The sequence below is a fragment of the Trematomus bernacchii genome, unplaced genomic scaffold, assembly GCF_902827165.1.
Source record: "Trematomus bernacchii unplaced genomic scaffold, fTreBer1.1, whole genome shotgun sequence".
In the NCBI taxonomy this organism is placed as follows: domain Eukaryota; kingdom Metazoa; phylum Chordata; class Actinopteri; order Perciformes; family Nototheniidae; genus Trematomus; species Trematomus bernacchii.
The window spans coordinates 123,798-144,441 of record NW_022987513.1 but is presented as its reverse complement, the minus strand read 5'-3'; positions in this window follow the sequence as shown (position 1 = coordinate 144,441).

Below are 20,644 nucleotides of genomic sequence, written 5' to 3'. Positions count from 1 at the left end.
CTGGGTCATGTTAAGACCATCTTTTCTGTGTTGCTGTGTTTTTTCCATCGCTTTTGTGTTACAAATATCAAAACAATAACTAAATATATCCGTCGTAAACTAAACCAGAAACAGCAGTATATTTAATTTTGTTAACACTGTAAACTTGACAGCTTTTTAACCCAAACCACCTACTGGTTAAAGCACGTTATTACACGTTTAGAGTAATTGCAATGCAGGTAGATTGTGTTGCTTTTTAATGACTGTTTAAAATGCCTTTTTCTTAATGTGTTATATTTTATGAAAACATTTAAATATTAAGAGTATATACAAAATAGGAGGAAAGTAGAAGGTCAATGATAGAAATATAGAATAGAAAATATCAAGAAGATACTGTAAATGGTATCTAGAATAAAACAGTTTAGTGCCGGATGTACAAAGATATTAAAGGTGGGGTAGGGAAGTTTGAGAAACCGGCTCGAGATACACTTTTTGTTATATTCCATGGAATGCTCTTAACATCCCGATAGCAATGAATATGCTTTGACAAAAAATTCATAAAAAAATGTCATCTGTGGAAGCCGTAATACTGTAAAAAGCACGACCAATCATTTTAGCCGGCCCGGCTAAAATAACTGGATGGCCTACCTGCCTGTCAGCCTTCCATCTGTGCACAAAATTATCCCGTGCCCTCATTGGTCATGTGCGCGTTCGTGTGTGGTGGAGGAGGGGCTCTATAAGGAAGTGGCAGATTTTTTCTGGCTGTGTATTTTCAAATTCTAGCGATCTCGAGCTGGTTTCTCCAAAATTACCTACCCCACCTTTAATAGGAGGATGTGCAAAACAGACAAACTAATTAGGCTTTATTTAAACATTAAAGTGGACCTATCATGCTATATTTGAATAATATAGTGTAGGACCATACCTATATAAGGCATATTTATACTTTTTTTTTTTCAAAATACCAAACAGATCATGCATTTTAGCCATGCCTCATTTCGCTCAATTTGCACTTTTTTATCCCTGTTTTTGCAAGGGCTGATTCTGTGAGAACAGCACCACCTACAGGCCTGTCATATACTACAGCGTCTCCAGTGCTTTCGAACGGCAATGGCCGTGTCTGTCTCCTCCTGATTGGTGGAGTTGGCCCAATAGCCGTAGCGCCACTGTCCTGACGTCAGGACAGTGTTCAAATCTGGATCAGTTTTTATCAGATCCGTTGCAGCCCCTTTTTTAGAGATTTGGGTATGGAGGAAAATAGAGAGGGTTGTGTTTTCTGACACTTGGTGAGTTCCCTGGAACACCGGGGACACATATTCATGTATAAAAGATGTACAAAAGTGCATTTTGCATGATAGGTCCCCTTTAAATAATACTTTAGGTTAAGGTCTTCTTTTAAATACATGTAAATAAAAAGCTTTTGGGGTATCTATATTAAGCCTGACAAAGTACTTAACGTTTAATATATTGCATGGTTTGTTTTGGGACTTGACAATCAACTTTCCTGCAATGTTAACTATGTTGAAGCACTTATTTTAACCGATATTATACATATTTATTATACTCTTATAAGATGTATGTAGATAGAATAAGAAATGTGCAGAATATGACAGTTTAATGGTGGAGGTACACACATATTGATAGATCTCTTGTTGAGGAACCTATGACCCAAGTTTGTCATCATTGCATAACTACACCGTAGTTGTGTATATGATATGTCAATAAACCTTTGAAAATCTTGAAAGGGATGTGCAAAATAGCCATTATATACAGTTTTTGATGAACAATTAGAGAATAACGAGTAATGAATATGCTTTATAGGGATCTGCAGATATATTTGTTGTCTTCTCAAGCACCAACTATCAAATATCTCGCCTGATTGTTTGCACTTGACAATCACCTTCACTGAATTTTACTCAGGTGTAACTAAAGTCTGATTTAAGGGTTGTTTATATTTCACATTATTAATCCAAATCTGTAAAGTAACTAAAATAAATGTAGTAAAAATACCAGGTTAACCTTAAAGAAAGCCCTCAGGATTATAAAAGACCCCCATCACCCCAGCCACAAACTGTTCTGTCTGCTGCCGTCTGGCAGGCGGTACCGCAGCATCCGGACTAAAACCACCAGACTCAGGGACAGCTTCATCCCACAGGCCAGAAGACTATTAAACACCTGAACTTTGAAACAACATAGGACACGTTCGAATCTTGATTTGGATAGTGTATGTTCACAGAATAATTCATATGCGGCTCACTCACGTTTCACCATTGGTTTCCAGCAGGTGAGATTCAAGTAGTCTTACAAGTTGCTTTCTCTGCTTGCTGATGATGGAGCGCTTTTCTTCTAAACTCTGTACTATTTCTTTCCCCTGAGTAGTGCCTTGAAGAATCTGGCGAATTGCCTATAAAACATAGAATGAATCACAATGAAAAACTGACAAAACTTTGTGAGGACTTTTTTCCCTCAAATGTTTAGGTTCGTAGGTTCAGGATTTGTAGTGCGCGACCCCCCCCCCCCCATCCAGTTATTACTCTGGCCAGGGGCGCAGTCCGCAGAAAGAGAAAAGAAAGATGAGAGAAAAGACAGAACTCAAGTCACACTGTCAGTCAGTCACAACAGGAGGGAGTAGAAACTAAACACACACAACCCACGAACACAAAAACAGCAAATGAACCTAGGAGTATGTTTTAGTACAAACATCTCATAAAATAACTTGACAATTGTGTAAATACATGTTAAATTAAGAAATCGTTGAATAAATTAAAATTCAGTATCATCAGGATTGCATTTTCACTTGGATTTATTTAGTCAATACTTACAAATGATGGTTGCAGGTTCAAAGTCTCAGTCAGGAGATTACTTGATGTGGATTCCTCCACTGATTCCTCCATTGAAGTGTCTGCAGAACTTGGAGAACCCTCTGCAAAACTTGGTGCGTTAGTGGCAATGGCAGTCTGTAGAGAATCATAGTTAAGTTAAGGGATGATTCCAAAGACTTCTTAAAACATATAGATGATAGAACAGTCAACTTCAGAATTCTGTCAACTGTATTTACAGAGACGGGATCAGGCAATGCCATCACAAATGTCCTAAATCAATCCTACCCATATGTGAGCAGCTAATCATCAGCACAGCTGGACCGATAAGTGTGAAACTTTGCACGCACACTCCCAGTAGGCTAAGGAAGAACCTCTGCCCCACACTTATCAAATCGCCTCATGGTGGCAACAGCCCACTTCCATGTTTTGGCCTATAACTCTTGAACCCTTGGTCGTACAGTAAAAAAAAGGTTTCCCTGCATTGCTTGGCTCATGACTCAACTCCCCATATAAGTCATGACCATTTGTGCTGGACTAGATTTTCCACCAGTGTGCATTTTCTCCAAAACACACTTTTTGCTGCTACTGCTACAGATTTTGAACAAAACTCATACAAATGGTACACATCTCTGCAGCCATGTGATCAAGATGTATCATTCAGATTTCTCATATTCCATTCCAGTTGACTATCATTTACTTTTAAGTTCCTACCATGGAGGAACTTGTTAGTGATCCCACGTGATCAGTCTGGCAATGCCAGGCTAAGCCAATCTGGCCTAGCGGAGATCATTTCTAATTTCTCTCTACACCAAATATCTTTGCAGACAATAGCCAATCTCCAAGCTCTCAATGCTTTGTGTTGCAATGCATTGTGAGCTTGAGATCTGCCCAATGTTCACCCCAGAATAGGCTACAAAAATGTCAGATGGCCAGAGCACAGAATCTTAACCACTTAAACCCTCTCAATTTAGAAAAGTGTACCTGTATGTAATTGGACCTCTTTTCCGATCAACACCAAATTTCTACTCAAATTCTCTTCACCAAAAATAGCAGATCTACAAGCTCACAACGTGTTGCAAGACGACACGATGTGAGCTTGTAGATCTGCTATTTTTGGAAAATATCCCCCCCCCCCCCCCAGAATATGGATGCAGTGGTTAAAAGACTCTGTATCTAAGTGAAACGTATGAGTAATTGTCATCATCTCTGTAGGACTTCACTGCATGGAGACCGTGATAGTCCTGGAGGGAACTCTGATCAACAGCAAACACATTAGTGGTTGCCTCAACACCATAGGCAAACAAATGCCTATCAAATCCTACTGTATCCCACTTTTGGACAACAAGCTTGACTGAGTGATCCAAGACTAGAATATCTTTCACTAGGCCAAACTGGGGGTCTCCATCAGCAGCGTAAGACAGAAATACTGTCACGCCAGGTCTGTATTGTGTACCATTAACCTTTACCCAAGTTGGCACAAAGGTTTCAGTAAAGGGTGGGATATCTTCAAGACCACTTTGTACCTCACCAAAACCATCCATTACAGCCAGCAAGGTGCTGTGACCTGGACCAATTTCAGTTTCCGGTTTGAATACATCACCAGCGAGTAGCACAGAGTCATCTGATGCCTAAATGCCATTGTCTTGCAAATATTTCTGAAGTTGCAGGTGATGTGGCAGATGCGTTTAAAAAAGGCATGTTTCGCTTCAAAACGCATTGCCCAGAACTGAATCAGGGGTCCCAACTTCAGTATTGCACCTGGATAGTGCACCATTAAGTGATGCTTTGGAATAAGGTGCTTGTGGGGGTACAGCTCAAGGAACAGAGAGTGGTGCTCTTCAATGATGTTGGCTAAATAAACTGTAACTTCTGGTGTCAGAGATGGAGAGAAAACAATTTCCATGTATTCCAGAAGGAGGAGCAAGAGCTCCCAGTGTTTATTCTCTTCCGGTATGAGGTCCCCAATCATACACGGAACATGCCTGAGAAGACACCCTGTTTGGGATGCAGACTGACGCATTGCCCTTTCTGGAATTTTAAGTTCCTGCTTCCCAATCACAGTTGGCTTGTTCTTGACATCAGAAAAGCCATAATCAAAACTGGTGATTCTGAAGTTGAGCGTGTCAAGGGTGAGGTGTTTGTCCTCAATCAAGGAGGCGAGAACCAACTTCAGTTCAAATGGACCTACCCCTTCCAACAAGTCATGCATAATATCCAAAACCTTGTTGTGTGTCACATTAAAGTTGGATAAATTATTCAGAATACTGTCTCTCTTGACACCAGTATCTGACATGCTATTACAACTAACATCTGCAGCATAATTTGCCTCATTTCTGATCAGTAAATCCAAGAATGGCATTTAAGCCGAGATTGTCCCCACACAACTGGGCAACTGGAAATCTAATTTCAACCTTAAAGTTGTGTGTTGAGAGAGATCCCATTGACCTCAAGATCCTTCAGTTCCTCTATTCCGCAGAACACTATCAATCCCATAGGTTTTGGCATCATCCACTTTGTAAACTGCCACCAGAAAGTGTGATGAGAGTTTTGATAAAAACGCTGGGGGCAAACTCTTGATGACCAAGTAAATGAACCCCAACTTGTGCACTGCAACCTTTGATCCCAGTGGGTTGACTGTTTCACAGTCATCGTTATACAACAGAAGTGGAACAGACACTTCCCTGGAGAAGAGAGGATGCTGCTTACAGTATTCCCCATCATAGAAGTCTGAAAGGACTCCATCTTCTCTTTGCTGCCAGGCAAAGATGGCATCCAAAATGCCAGGGATCTCAAGCACTTAAAGCAAGAGAGGTTTCAGGGGGACACGATAAAACGTATCTTGCAGTAAAACCTGTCTAACTGTCCCAGTAGCAGAGGCCCTTCTCTGCACAAAGGACTCTCCAGTGAACGCCTCCTCTACAGGGTCAATGAAGTTGCCTGACTTGACAAAATACTGCATCTGTTTGAATTCTGATTCAAACCCTTCGAATGGACTAGCTGCTGCCTCAAAATCATGGGCCAGTTCCTTTACCCCGGGATCATCCCTATGACCAAATTTCTCAAACAGATACATTGTCTTCCTCTGGAGTGAACTGACAATGTCCGAAACCAAACTATATGTTTGTTGCACTACAAAACGTACTGTACTGTAGGTCTGTGCCGATTTAGCCTTAAGGGTTGCCAAAAACAGCTATTCGCTCGGTTATGGTTTCTGGTTCCAAGTCATCCCAGTAACCATCATGTTCATTTTGGACCTCTACAGGATCAGAATTGTCTACATTCATGGGAACTGAAATGGATGCTCTTGAGGCCCCCCTGTAATGCTGTTCAGTGCCATGATAATGGTCTGGGACAGAATGCTGCACAAGGTGTCTTCTGAAAGACCGCACATACCCAAAAGAACGCCTGCAACCATGTTCGTGGCACTGCCAGAAAGTTGAAGCACTATTCATGCCATGCACTGCCCTCAAATGAACAAACAGACCCTTAGCTTCACCGGGTATGACTTGTCTGCAGCAGAAGCATGTATATGCCATCATTAACTACTGTAGCTGACACTTCTTAAAGGGCAAGGCAAGGTGTGAAACAAATAAGTGGATAGAGCAGAGAAGAAAACTTACCTGCCACTTCAGATAAAAACAAACCTTTTACTCACAAGTTCCTTGTGATATTTCTGGAATTTGACGCGGTGTCCAATTTTCGGTATTAGCGAGGCAATGGCAATGGCATCCAACAGGCGGAAACTCTCCTCATCAACTTCCTGGTCTGACATTCAAAAATGAAAATCATAAAGATTGTAAATGTGGTTACAATTGTGGGACCAGATGTAGGCCTGTCACAATTATTGCAATTTGAGATAGTGGCAATTATTTGCATAATCATTTCCATGTTGAAAAATACAGATCTACAAGCTCACGTCACAACGCAACTTGTTGTGAGCTTGTAGATCGGCTATTTCCACTTTATAATACCTTTAGAATACTGGCCATAGAACATTTGTATTGATTGTTGGTATCAGGTCATTGTCAGTCATTGCTTTGTCAACTGTGCAATGTCTTAACATTTATTGTAAGGTACCAAGCTACTAATTTACAGTTACTACAGGGGGTCTGCCAAATCTATTTTAGATTGAAAAAAATGCACACAGAATGAAATCACATTTCACAGAAGAAAAAATAATGCTACTTTAGGCGCGTCACTGCCGAATATAAAGCAATATAAAGCAGACCAGTGATAGAGCTCACTCTCACGAAAGAACAATCTCTCCATGAAGACATTTTAATCATTCACGATTTATTATTATTATTATTGGCTTCTGACGTCGCCCCTCGCCATCCACGACCTAGCTGGTTGGTGTGCTATGCTATGCTAAGCTAAGCTAACCTGTGGTAACACGTCGATGGCAGGGAACTAAAATGTTACATTATGTGGTTCGGTGACTTTGGTCACTCACTCCTAAAAATAACTTCAATAGTTGCTAACTTTAATGATTAATGTAATTAATAAATAACTCTAGTAACCTAAACTTATCTAAATCAATGAGCTTCTTTCTCTGTCTGTCCGTGTGTGTGAAAGCGTGCGCCCGAGCTGCATGCTGGGAAAGAGAGTTGTGACGTAAAAGCCATCTGATTTATACTGCCTCCCAAACCAACAGCTACACTGAAGTGAAGCTTGCACATCTAATAATTTTGCACACGAACCCAAAGCTATATATAGTTCAGACCTATTTATAGCTACTAGTAGAACAAACGTCTTTGTAAAATAATAATTCATCGCATCACAACGTAAATTCAAGGCTCTTTCACTTTATGATATAGCATTGACAGAAATGTAAAACATTTGTAGCCGACGTTAACTGCTAATGTTATACTTTGCACAGTCTGTTCAATGCCATATTACTATTAATACAGATCCCTATTGTGCTGTTATCCCAACTCATTAAACAAATATAGGTTACAGAATTGTATAATTATATAAATATAGGTAAAATATAGTGATAAAATATAGGTTACATACAGTACCTTGTGTTTTGATGTGAGAAATGACCAAAAGATGGTTCCAGAATGATTCAGAAGTGGGAAAATGAATAAAGCAACCTCTGGGTTAAAAATAACCCAGGCAGGTGTTCAACTGCAATTGAAGCCCTAATAACCCCTTTGACCCAGCATGAACAACCCACCAGTGTGTTTACAGTACCCAAATAACCCATAATTATGACCCAGCCAAATCAACCCAGCAATTTGTTTATAGAAATAACCCAGCATTTTTTAGAGTGTATGCTATTTCTAAATTCTAAGTACAGTACTTGAATATATGTACTTAGTTACTTCCCACCTCTGGTCAATAATGATAGATCTTAATGTCAATAAGTTGTCTTCGGCAAGTATTGGCATCTGTAGCTGCCACAAGAAGTACCTGCCACTGCCTTCAGATGCCACGAAATGAGCCAGGCCCTACTGCAATAATGTCTGCTTGCCCTGATTATTACATAATTGCATATATAACCGCTGGACAGCTTTGAAAGAGTAACAAAAGTACTGATAAAGCATTATGTTATTTACAATAACCACACCAATAACTTCTATCCCAATAAGTACAACTGACATACCAAACCATAACAGACTTTGTAATTATTTACTAAATGATGCAACAATACCATAGTAAACCACTTAACTCGGGTGTATTTCCACAGGCCCTGAAAACTGCAGTAATTAAACCACTCTTAAAAAAGCATAATCTAGACGCATCCGTAATGAATAATTCTAGGCCAATATCAAACCTCCCATTTGGAGGCAAAAGGATTTATTGAAGTATTCGATGTTCTCGCGCCCAGGAGAGGAGCTTAGAATGAAGAGACTAATGGAGTCTCCGAAAAGGTTCAAATTGGTTGAGTTTAATTAAGTAACGTGGTTAAAGAACAAGCATGGGTAAGGAGAGACAAAGCCGGTGTTGTCTTCAGGGAGGCTGCAGCGAAGAAAAGAGACCGAGTTGTCTTCCGTCCTCTCTTTTTATTCACGTCTCGTTGTCTCCCGCTGTGCAGATAGTGGGCCCGTCCTCCTCGGTCTTCGATGTTCGACATCGCGTAAAACAGAGGACTTCAACATTCTGTATTCCCTGCCTACTTCCTTAAGCCTTTTCTCCTCCTTATCTCTTTCATGACTTTCTATTTAATACCTTATAAACAGCTGTAATCGTTAGTTTAAAACATTGTTAGCGGCATGCTGACCGGAGACCGGATATGAAGGATTTTCAGAATAAAAGCTTGGCATTGAGACTTTGAGAACTTCCGGGTTTTTTCACAATAAAACAGCTTTTAAAACTGACGATATATTTTAGACTAATTATGCTATTAAACATTGATTTTAATTTCTAACAGATTGAAAAAGTTGTTTTTTAACAGCTGAGTCAGATCATGCTTTTAAATAACGGTGTTGATGTGTTCCAGTCAGGCTTTCGACCACACCACAGCACTGAGACTGCTCTTGTTAAAGTCTTCAATGACATCCACTTAAACACAGACTCAATCTCAGTGTTAGTTTTATTAGATCTCAGCGCTGCATTTGATACTGTTGACCAAAACATATTGCTAGACCAACTAGAAAACTGGGTGGGAGTTTCGGCAACAGTTCTAAAATGGTTTGAATCCTACTTAAAGGACAGAAAAAACGTTATATTTCGTCCCTACTGACCGCTGCTTTAGCACTGGATATGTCCATCGCACGCATGCGCAGCTCGAGTACAAATAACAACAAAGTCACCTGTGACCCACGTGACACCGGCTATAGCTGCCGGTGTCGTCAGAGGATCTGTTCCTTTTTTCCGGTTCCGGCGCCGCGCTAGTGGCAGCCAGTTACGCAGCTCTTACTCACACTGAGTAGTTTTCCTTACATTTACACCTATCTTATCTTTTATTTTTATTGTATATACTTTGTTTAACTTATACTTGCACTATGGACGTCAGGCCCGTAGTTTTTGCACTCTTTTTAGTACTGTTTGTGTTCACTACCGTGTCCGGGGTTTCCCCGGCCAGTGAACGTCCCATTGTTTACACTCGCGACCAGCTGTTAGCCTTCCGTAGCATGGCAATGCTAACCGGCGATAGACCCGCTGTTCCCCGCGAGCTGAGGAGAAAGAGACGGGGACGCCGTGCCGGGGCAAAGCTGCGAGTCAGGAGGAGACGATACAGACCTGTCCTTCCATCTATCACCATGGGGAATGTTAGATCTCTCCCGAACAAGATGGACGAGATCGCGGCGCTGACCCGGCATGAGAGGCAGTATCGGGAGAGCAGTATCCTTGTGTTTACTGAGACGTGGCTAACGGAGCTAACCCCGGACACTAACGCTACACTGGATGGTTTTCATCTGCTGAGGGCGGACAGGACGAGAGAGAGTGGGAAGAGGAAAGGAGGAGGGCTGGCTGTGTTTGTGAACGATAGATGGTGTAATCCAGGGCACACCACTATTAAAGAACGAATCTGCAACAGGGACATAGAGCTGTTAGCTGTTAGCATGAGGCCCCACTATTTACCTCGGGAATTCACGCATGTTATTGCGATAGCTGTATATATTCCCCCCTCTAAAAAAAAAGCTGAAGAGGCATGTGACGTCATCAGCTCTACTGTAAGCAGACTGCAAACACAGCACCCAAATGCTCTTCTCCTGATCTCTGGAGACTTCTGTTAGTTATTCTTGAACCCCAAGAGCAGGAGAGACTGAAAAGAGTCAAGGCAAGCTTATACAAGTTAACAGCATTTAATTACACAAAAGATGCGGTGGTTTACAAAAGTTATGTGCTCGTTGGTGGTTTGCTCCTCCCAGCTGTTTTGGTCCCGTCCGTCCGGGTCAGCTGCGGGCAAGGAGAGAGGGGGATCCTTTTTGGGTCTCCCGGGTAAGACCTGTAGTCTTCTCCTATTGGCCGGCGTCGATGGGGGCGTGTCCAATGCAAATCCTGTCGGCTTCTGCTACTAAATTACATCACTCTGATGTCTGTGGTCATCTAAACATTCCCTAATAAACCTCATTCCAGCGTCAATAAATGAGTGTTAAACTCAGGGTATTTTAGTGTACAACATCACGTTATTTCACCTTCAATTCACGGTTTGAAAACGTAGCATTTCGCCACAAGCTAATGCTAACCGGAAATGACGAAATTCACCAGCGGAAAAACCGGAAGTCACATGTGAATCTTCGGTTTTCAGAATAAAACAGATTTAAATGAAATAGTGTATTTCATTCAAATTACGCCACATCAACATTGATTTTAATTTCTAACAATCCCTCCTTTCACACATTTTAAGGTGTGAACACAATACTGGAATCAATGAGTTCTTCATAAGACTGCTTTTAAACTGACTGTATGTTTTAGACTAAATTATGCCATAAAACATTGATTTTAATTTCTAACAATCCTTCCTTTCACACCTTTTAAGGTGTGAACACAATACTGAAATCAATGAGTTCTTCATCTGAACTTTGCATAGTACATAACTCATATAAAAAAACATACTATCAAAATGGAATGGTTCAAATAACAGTCATCAAAAATACAAAAAAAATACTTCGGTTGGTCTTCAACATAAGTTTTCCTTTGTGCTTAAACTTCTAGTTTTAACATTCAATATCACTTTTCAAAATAGCAGCAATTAGCTTGGTTTTTAACAATCCCTCCTTTCATACCCTTTAAGGTATGAACATAATACTGAAATCAATGAGTTCTTCATCTGAACTTTGCATAGTACATAACTCATAAAGGGTAGAAAATACAAATAGTAACAATACATATTCATCATAAATGCGAAGTTTTTCATTTGTGCATAACTTCTAGCTTAAACCTTTAATATCACTTCGTAAAATAGCAGCAATTAGCTTGGTATGGAAAACGTCGAACTCCCTCCTTTCACATCATATATATCATCTTCATACTGTATCTGGTGTAAAGGCACTTGTTCTTTCACAAAATATAAGGATAAAACTATCTGAAAATATTACTCTTTATTTAAACAATCCTATCCCCTTCAGTGTTGCACACTCCCTTTTTCAACTAATGTCTAGCGCTATTCTATCGGTCTGTTTTTATCTGACTGTTTGTGTCATCCTTTTACTGTGTCTCTGGTGTGATTTAGGAATCTCTGCTGGTTATATCAGATATAGTTCTCCCCATCCACATTCTTGTTGGTTGTGGGACAGAGGAATAATAATTCAGAACCTGCTGATATCTGAATCTTAATACTCGGCATATGTTACAAACAAAATAAAACATCTTCATGGTGAACTAAATAACATATTTCAATAGCTCGAAATGTCTGATGAGCATCTGTGTTGTTCCTAAATAAAATCCTTGTAATCTTTTTCAAATCTAAATATAACAATGAACTATTCCTGTTTGTGGTAAAGACACACGCTAACGTTATGTAATACAATTTCATTATGGATTTAAAAACAACTGAAGTCATGATGCTGTCAGAGTGTGGTTTCCTGAGTGTATCTGTCCTATAAAAGGTACGTCATTCTCTGCTTGGCTCGTGTGCAGAAATCCCATCAGTTGCACCTGGCAATACTGCTTCTACCTGTCTATCATCAAGCTGAAAAATGAATACAGAATTCCAACATACTGTCATCAAATGTCTTTCTATTATAAATTCAATGTATATCCCCATAATGACCTAAACAATAAAGTCCATGGCTTTTACTTCTATTTCTTTACCAGGCTAGTTACAAGATGTTGTCTAAATTCAATTCTGTGTCATTACATTACTATGTTTTAGCTTAACTGTAATATGCTCTTTCTATATTTCAAACCTCAGTTACTCTAATGTCTGTTAAAATATTACAAAATTGTTTCATTATCACAGGTCAACTTCTTCTGTATTCTATTCTGGAATTACATCTCTCACAGTAGCCCCTTGGCCACTGCATCTGTGTTACCTGTTCAAAATGCAATCAATACTTAGAAACATGTCAACATTCATCAAACAGTATCTTATCCCCAGATATGGAGCAGGTTCATTCTAAAACTATCATTCAATGCTCAGTTTGAACATCTAGGTTGGGGCGGAAGGTTTCTTTCAATCCCTAAAAGAAAAATTTAAATTGTGAATTTGACAGCCATGTTGACATTATACATTATCCACTCTCCCCCCTTTTTACACATGAACTCATGTGTAATAAAATCCTGAAATGGGGAGGGGAGGAGAGGAAACTTTCAGTTACATTTTGGTTAGGGACATAGCAATTTTACATCCATTATTATTATTATCTTTCCACAGTAAACACCTCAGTGAAAATAAATGTTTCTCTTCATCTTTCAGTCCTAAAAGAAACAGAATCTTCAGATTATAGTTTGAGTTTTTCATTTGCAAAACGCCAACTCCTGTGGGAGTAAAATATCATCAAGTAGATTAGAAACGGGTCCCATGTGCGGTTTCCCATTTTTGTGGAATTATAGGAAACCTCTCGTTTCCCTTGGAGCTCCAAAATAATATGTTAGTCCAAAACCATGCTTGGTTAGTTATTGTTTTAGAATCATGCAGTTGCACTGATCACATGCCGGCATTCATTCACACTCATACCGTCTGGTTGTCAAGTCAAGTGTGGTCAGGTACACCCCAGAGTCAGTCATTGACAGTGCTTTTGTCACACTGTCAGTCAGGGTCAAAGGTCATTTGGTCTCGGTCTTTTGGCCATGTCGTGCTCTGCAGAGTCTTTACAGAGGTAATTCAGCATAGGCGGGTACCCTTTATCTACAAAAATGTGTCATATGCGGAGCGCCATTCCTTATTCATTCACGATTTCAACTATGATTTTCAAGATGGTTCTAACTTTTCATTGGGACTTCTGCCTCCCACCTTTCTTGAAATTTGGTACAAAATTCACTTCCTTATAGTACTACTACTGCAGTTTATTTACACCTAATTAGTATTAAAATGTCTAAAATATCTATTTCAGAAACGTATGTACATGTGGCTATTATCTTGAGTCAAAACATTATTAGGATCCGTGTAGCTCTGCATTTCATAACTCCTTATAATGTCACTTAAACCCCTTTTCTGGTCTACTTAAAAAACAATGTTAATCCCCTTAGCAGTGTGTGGAACCTTGGGTGTTTGAACATGCAGCAATTACTCCCTCCTTCATCAAAGATTTAAAACAGAAGTCATTTCATATTTCCATCTTAAAGGCCTCCTATGGTGATAACTATGCCACAATGGTGAAATCAATACATTAGATTGGAATACTATATTTGGCTTGGTCCTAGCTCTCCCTTTAACATTATCTATACAAATAAAGATTTGTCTGAATTTATACAGTGGTTCCTAAAACTATCCCTTTAATCTGTAGATCAATATTGTAACAAATTAAATCACCACTTTATTCACACATGAATAAGAATCTCTTGATGGAAAGATTGAAGAATATAGTTCTACTCTGTACTCAAACACCCACTGCTTAAAGTGTAGTGAATGTTTCCATCATGTCTCCCCCTTTATCCCTCAGTGTGTTTTAGAATGATTCTCATTTTACTTTAAGTTTCCTTTTTACTGCTATTTTAATTTACCAATTGATTAATTCATGGTTAATACATCTTTTTGTCTGGTTAATACATATTTTTGTCTTTACGTATTTATTAAGTCAATTCAAGTTCTTTAAATGTGGTCACTTTTATGTGCGTTTTGTGAATAAGTGTGTTTATGTGTAAACTCACTCATTCCCGTTTTCCTGTTCTCCTCCCCTGGTTTTCTCAAGCCGTGACCCCGGCCTCCTCACTTCCAATCGACCATGCCAACTCCTCTGATTCTGTCTTCAGTCCATCAGCTCTTGAATCTGTAACTCTTTTAGGCAGCCTTTGGCCCGGTTACATCTGCAGCCCACATCATGCCACTGTTCTTGTACTGCTTTGCATTTCATCTCCTCCTTTACAGTCTCTCTACTGTTTTTATGGAGGGCGGATTCTGCTCTCATGTCCCACACTTTGCTCTTGTGCCAAATCTCGTGGCTCAGCTTGGAACTTCATGTCCTGTCTGAGGGACTGATGAGTATCTCTCTGTATGTCAGCATGCCGTTTGGTTCTGGATGCCACAGGTGGAGTTAGTTCTGGCTGCAGTTCTGGCTGCAGTCTTGTTGTTGGTTCAGCTCTGGTTCTCCGTCTGTTCGATGGAGAAGGAGGAGTCTCCTGTTGGGTTAGGTCTTTTGTCAGCTTGGAGGGTCGGGGTCTGGATCTACTGTACGCCAACACGAAGGACGCATACAGCTCATCCCCCCTTCCGCCCCTGGGCAATTCTGACCACAACACAGGCTGGTTCACCTCCAACCTGTGTACCAACCTCTGGTCCACAGACAGCCGGTGCCCACACGCACCGTGAAGAAGTGGTCTGAGGAGGCACTGAAAGACTGTTTCAACACTACCGCGTGGGATGTGTTCACTGACTCTCACGGGGAGGACATCAACGGCCTTACAGACTGCATCACGGACTATATTAACTTCTGTGAGGAAAACGTCGTACCCACCAGGACTGTACGGTGTTTTCCCAACAACAAACCCTGGATTACCCCTGGAATAAAGGCTCTCCTGAAGGACAAAAAGAGGGTCTTCAGATCTGGCAACAGAGAGGAGCTGAAGACTGTACAGAGGGAGCTGAGGTGGAAAATCAGAGAGGGGAAAAACAGCTACAGGAAGAGGATGGAGGAACAGCTGCTGCAGAGGAACGTCATTGGAGTCTGGAGAGGCCTGAAAACCATCTCTGGCTACAAAAAGCCAGACTCCCAGGTCCGGGGGGACCACCAGTGGGCAAACAACTTGAATAACTTCTTCAACAGATTTGATCAGTCATGCGCCCCCCCCCTCCCCTGGATCCTGGACTACCTCACCAACCGCCCACAGTACGTGAGGACCAGGGAGTGTCAATCAGACACCATCATCAGCAGTACGGGGGCCCCCCAGGGGACGGTGCTGGCACCGTTTCTCTTCACCCTCTACACTGCAACCTGTCACCTGCAGAAGTTCTCTGACGACTCCGCCATCGTTGGCCTCATCTCCAACGAGGACGACAGGGAGTACAGGGAGCTGACGCAGGACTTCACCCTCTGGTGCCAGAGGAACCACCTCCAGCTCAACGCAACGAAGACCAAGGAACTGGTGGTGGATTTCAGACGGCGCGAACACTCCCCCCCGACACCAGTGAACATCCAGGGAGCGGACATTGAGATTGTGAAATCTTACAAATACCTGGGTGTTCACCTGAACAATAAACTGGACTGGACTGATAATTCTACTGCTCTGTACAAGAAGGGACAGAGCAGACTCTTTCTGCTGAGGAGACTGAGGTCTTTCGGGGTGCAGGGGGCACTCCTTCAGACTTTGTATCACTCTGTTGTGGCATCAGCCATTTTCTATGGTGTGGCCTGCTGGGGCAGCAACATCTCGGTTGCTGACGGGAAGAGACTGAACAGACTGGTAAGGAAGGCCAGCTCTGTCCTGGGGAGTCCTCTGGACACTGTGGAGGTGGTGGGAGACAGGAGAGTGGCAGCCAAGCTGTCCTCCCTGCTGGACAATATGTCCCACCCCCTCCAGGACACCCTGTCCTCACTGTGCAGCTCCTTCAGTGACAGGCTGCTGCACCCCACCTGTCACACGGAGAGATACCGCAGGTCCTTCCTTCCTGCAGCGGTCAGACTATACAATCAACACAGCCCCTAGTAGACCCCCCCCTCCCCTACACACACCACAACACAGACTATATCACCCCTTGCTGCTAAATACCAATCAACTATGTGCAATATATATATGCCGTTAATAACTGTGTAATTTATACCTGGCTGCTAAATCCTTAGAACCGTTACAAGGTGTGTTTTTTTTGCATTTTGTATTTTGTAAATTGTGTAACTTTTTTTTATATTATATTTTTTATTATATCGTAACTTAGTACTTTTTTTTCTAAACATAGGTAACATTAAGCTGTCTGTGGCTCTTTCCTGCTGTAACGATGCAAATGTCCCCTCCGTGGGACTAATGAAGGTATTCTGATTCTGATTCATCTTCTCACTGTGCGAGAGTACCGTGGCTGCATTCGTGCAGCCTACAGCGTTCGGTTGGAACATTTGATCTAAGGTTTTTTTCTGCAAACAGCTGGCTGTGTGCAGCTTCGCGACTGATCCAGTCGGAGCCGCGGGCTTACTCGTTCTCCAGGAGGTGTGGCCGGCTGCGCAGAAACTTCGATCGGACAGGTTGGTGTCGGCTTGGTCGGTGTATGGCAGCGTTTCCGCTCCCTCTCCCAGCTAAGTTGTCCTGATTACTGTCTTGTTTGCTATTTGGCTTGAACTTTTTGGTGACGGCAGCGTTTTCGCCCCCTCTCCCAGGAGTTGCCCTTGTTGTGCTCTTTTGTACCTTTTCTGACTGTGGCGTTGTGCCAAGCTATCATTAGCATTTTTGAGTTTCCAGCTTTAGCTGCGTCTCTTGTTCAATTTAGTTAGCAGTAGCGCGGCTCAGCCTTACTATATCGTTGTATTTACTGCTCCTAGTGGGTGCTTCCCTTTGGTCTCTCCCTCTCTCCAAGGGTGTTCACCAGGGTCGTGGCGGCAGCTCTTGCACCCCTGCAGGGGCGAAGGTCCTGCCGTATTTAGACGACTGGCTGGTCTGCGCGCCATCCCGGTCTCAAGTGGCCCAGTATACGGCGCGCCTCTTATCTCACGTAGTCCAGTTGGGCCTAACAGTGAGCACCGGGGAAGAGTTGCCTGGACCCTTCCCAACAGGTCACTTACCTGGGGATGGTCCTAGACTCGGTCGCCATGAGGGCCTACCTGACACCTCGTCGCGTGGACGACATTTCCCACCTTCTTCCCATCTGCAGGCCGGGCAAGATGGTGCCTTATATTCAGTTCCTCCGGCCCTTGGGCTGACCGTTGTGCCCTTAGGCCTGCTGTCGTTGCGCCCCATGCAGATGTGGCTGAACAGCCTTCACTTGGACGCCAAGTGGCACAGGCACAGGAAAGTCAGGGTGTCGCAGCGTTGCCTCCACTCTCTGTCACGCTGGAGCGACAGGGCCTATCTTCTGATGGGCGTGCCCATGGGCACCATCCCATCCCACCGGGAGACTGTCACCGTAGGTGCATGTCTCTCAGGGTGGGGTGCAGTGCGGCAGAGCAGGTCTGTTCAGGGTCAGTGGTCTGCCCAGGAGGGTGCACGCCATATCATCGTGCTAGAGCTTTGGGCTGTGCAGCTTGCACTCACTCATTTTCTACCCCAACTGGGGGACAAGCATGTGCGTGTTCCTTGGGACAACATGTACACTGTTGCCCAGACAGCAGTCCCTTCTAGATAGTGGACGTTCTCACTCCACTCTGAGAGTTTATGTGGCTGCTATTTCTGCCCGACATGTTCGGGTCGACGGCGCCACGGTGGGGTGCCACAGGTCGGTGTCCCTCTTCCTGAGAGGGGCTTTAAGGCAGCATCCCCCTAGCACCCCGAGGGCTCCGGCTTGGGACCTGCCCCTACTGCCTGATGCCCTATCATCTCCTCCCTTCGAGCCCCTGGCCCAGGTGGGGCTTAAGTGGCTGTCCACGAAGGCAGCATTTCTGCTTGCCATAGCCTCAGGGAAGCGAGTTGGGGAGTTGCATGCCCTCTCCGTAAGAGATACAAGGTTCTTTATTGTCAATCTGACATAGCTACAGAGTAATTATGCAGTTGAAAATCTTATGTCACAGGCTTCTCCAACAATGCAACATAATAACATAACATAATAACAATAAGAGCAAGAGCAATACAAAAATAATAATAGTTATAAAAATGAAATAAAGTTATGATGTGGAATAGTGCAGTATGAGTCTATATACAAGTTATTGGAATGATATATATATATTAGGTATTAGATACATACTACTGAGTAGCAGTTGAATGTTTGATGTTGTTTCAACAGTTCAATTGTTTAACAGTCTCACTGCCCGCGGGAAGAAACTGTCTCCGAATCTTCTTGTCCTTGCCCGGATGCTGCGGTAACGTCTGCCAGACGGCAACAGAAAGAACAGTTTGTGGCTGGGGTGATGGGGGTCTTTGATAATCCGTAGTGATTTCTTCCTGAGCCGCTGGGAGTAAAGGTCCTCCATGGATGGCAGCTCCGTCCTGGTGATGTGCTGTGCAGTTTTCACCACCCTCTGTAAAGCCTTACGATCGAGGTCGGTGCAGCTGCCGTACCAGGCCGTCATGCTGCCAGTGAGGATACTCTCTATCGTGCACCTGTAGAAGTTGCAGAGTATCCTGGAATCCATTTTGAACCTCCTCAGCCTGCGGAGGAAGAAGAGCCGCTGTCGAGCTTTCTTGGTGATGGTGGTGGTGTGAAGAGACCATGTCAGGTCCTCAGTGATGTGGACCCCAAGGAACCTGAAGCTTTTGACTCTCTCCACCGTAGTCCCATTGATGGCGATGGGGGCGTGTCCCTCTCCCTGCTGCTTCCTGTAATCCACAATCAGCTCCTTTGTTTTGCTGATGTTGAGATGGAGGTTGTTCTCCTGGCACCAAGATGTCAGGTTTTCGACCTCCTCTCTGTATGCCGTCTCGTCATCGTCTATGATCTGGCCGATGACGGTCGTGTCATCAGCAAACTTCACGATGGTGTTGGAGCTGTGTGTGGCCACGCAGTCGTGGGTGAACAGGGAGTAGAGGAGAGGGCTGAGCACGCAGCCTTGAGGGGCACCGGTGTTAAGAATCAGGGTGGAGGATGTGATGTTTCCCACCCGCACTGCCTGGGGTCTGCCCGTCAGGAAGTTCAGGATCCAGTCGCAGAGGGCGCTGTTGAGCCCGAGGTCTCTGAGCTTGATGGCCAGCTTGGAGGGCACAATGGTGTTGAATGCTGAACTGTAGTCAATGAACAGCATTCTCACATATGTGTTCCTGTTCTTCGGGTCCAGGTGTGAGAGGGCAGTGTGGAGGGTGAGGGCTATGGCGTCGTCTGTGGACCTGTTTGCTCTGTAGGCAAACTGCAGGGGGTCCAGAGATTCAGGGAGGGAGGAGGTGATGAATAATTTGACTAACCGCTCAAAGCACTTCATTATGATGGAGGTGAGTGCTACTGGGCGGTAGTCGTTGGGGCAGGTGATGATTGTCTTTTTGGGGACAGGAATGATGGTGGAGTGTTTAAGACATGTGGGGACTACAGACTGCAGCAGGGACCTGTTGAAGATGTCTGTGAACACCTCTGCCAGCTGAACTGCACACACCCTGAGAACACGGCCAGGGATGCCATCAGGTCCAGGAGCCTTGTGTGGGTTAACCCTTTTAAAGGATTTACACACATCTGCCCTATTTAAAACAAAAGGGCAGTGTAGCTCCTGGTCCCTCTGTACCTCCACAGCCTGGCTGCTCTCAAAGCGTGCAAAAAAACTATTTAGCTCATCTGGGAGAGATGCGCACGCAGACACTCCCGCAGCACCCCCCGCTGCTCCTTTGTAGTCAGTCATTGTCCTTAGTCCCGCCCACATATTCCTAGTGTTACAGCCTTTGAAGTCAGATTCCACCTTCTCTTTGTACTGTCTCTTTGCATTTTTTATTGCTCTCCGGAGATCATACCTAGACTTCCTGTACTCCTCCAAATCTCCCGCTGTGTGCGCGAGAGTGCGCGCTTTCAGTTTGCCGCGCACCTCACCGTTTACCCAGGGCTTTTGATTTGGGAATGTCCGTACAGAAACCTTCGGTACCACGTCATCGATGCATTTCCCAATGTAGCAGATGACAGTGTCCGTGTGTGTGTTGATGTTATTGTCCTCAAACACACTCCAATCCGTAGATGCAAAGCAATCCTGCAGTGCTGAATCTGACTCCTCGCTCCATCGTTGTACTGTCCTTGTTATCGGTCT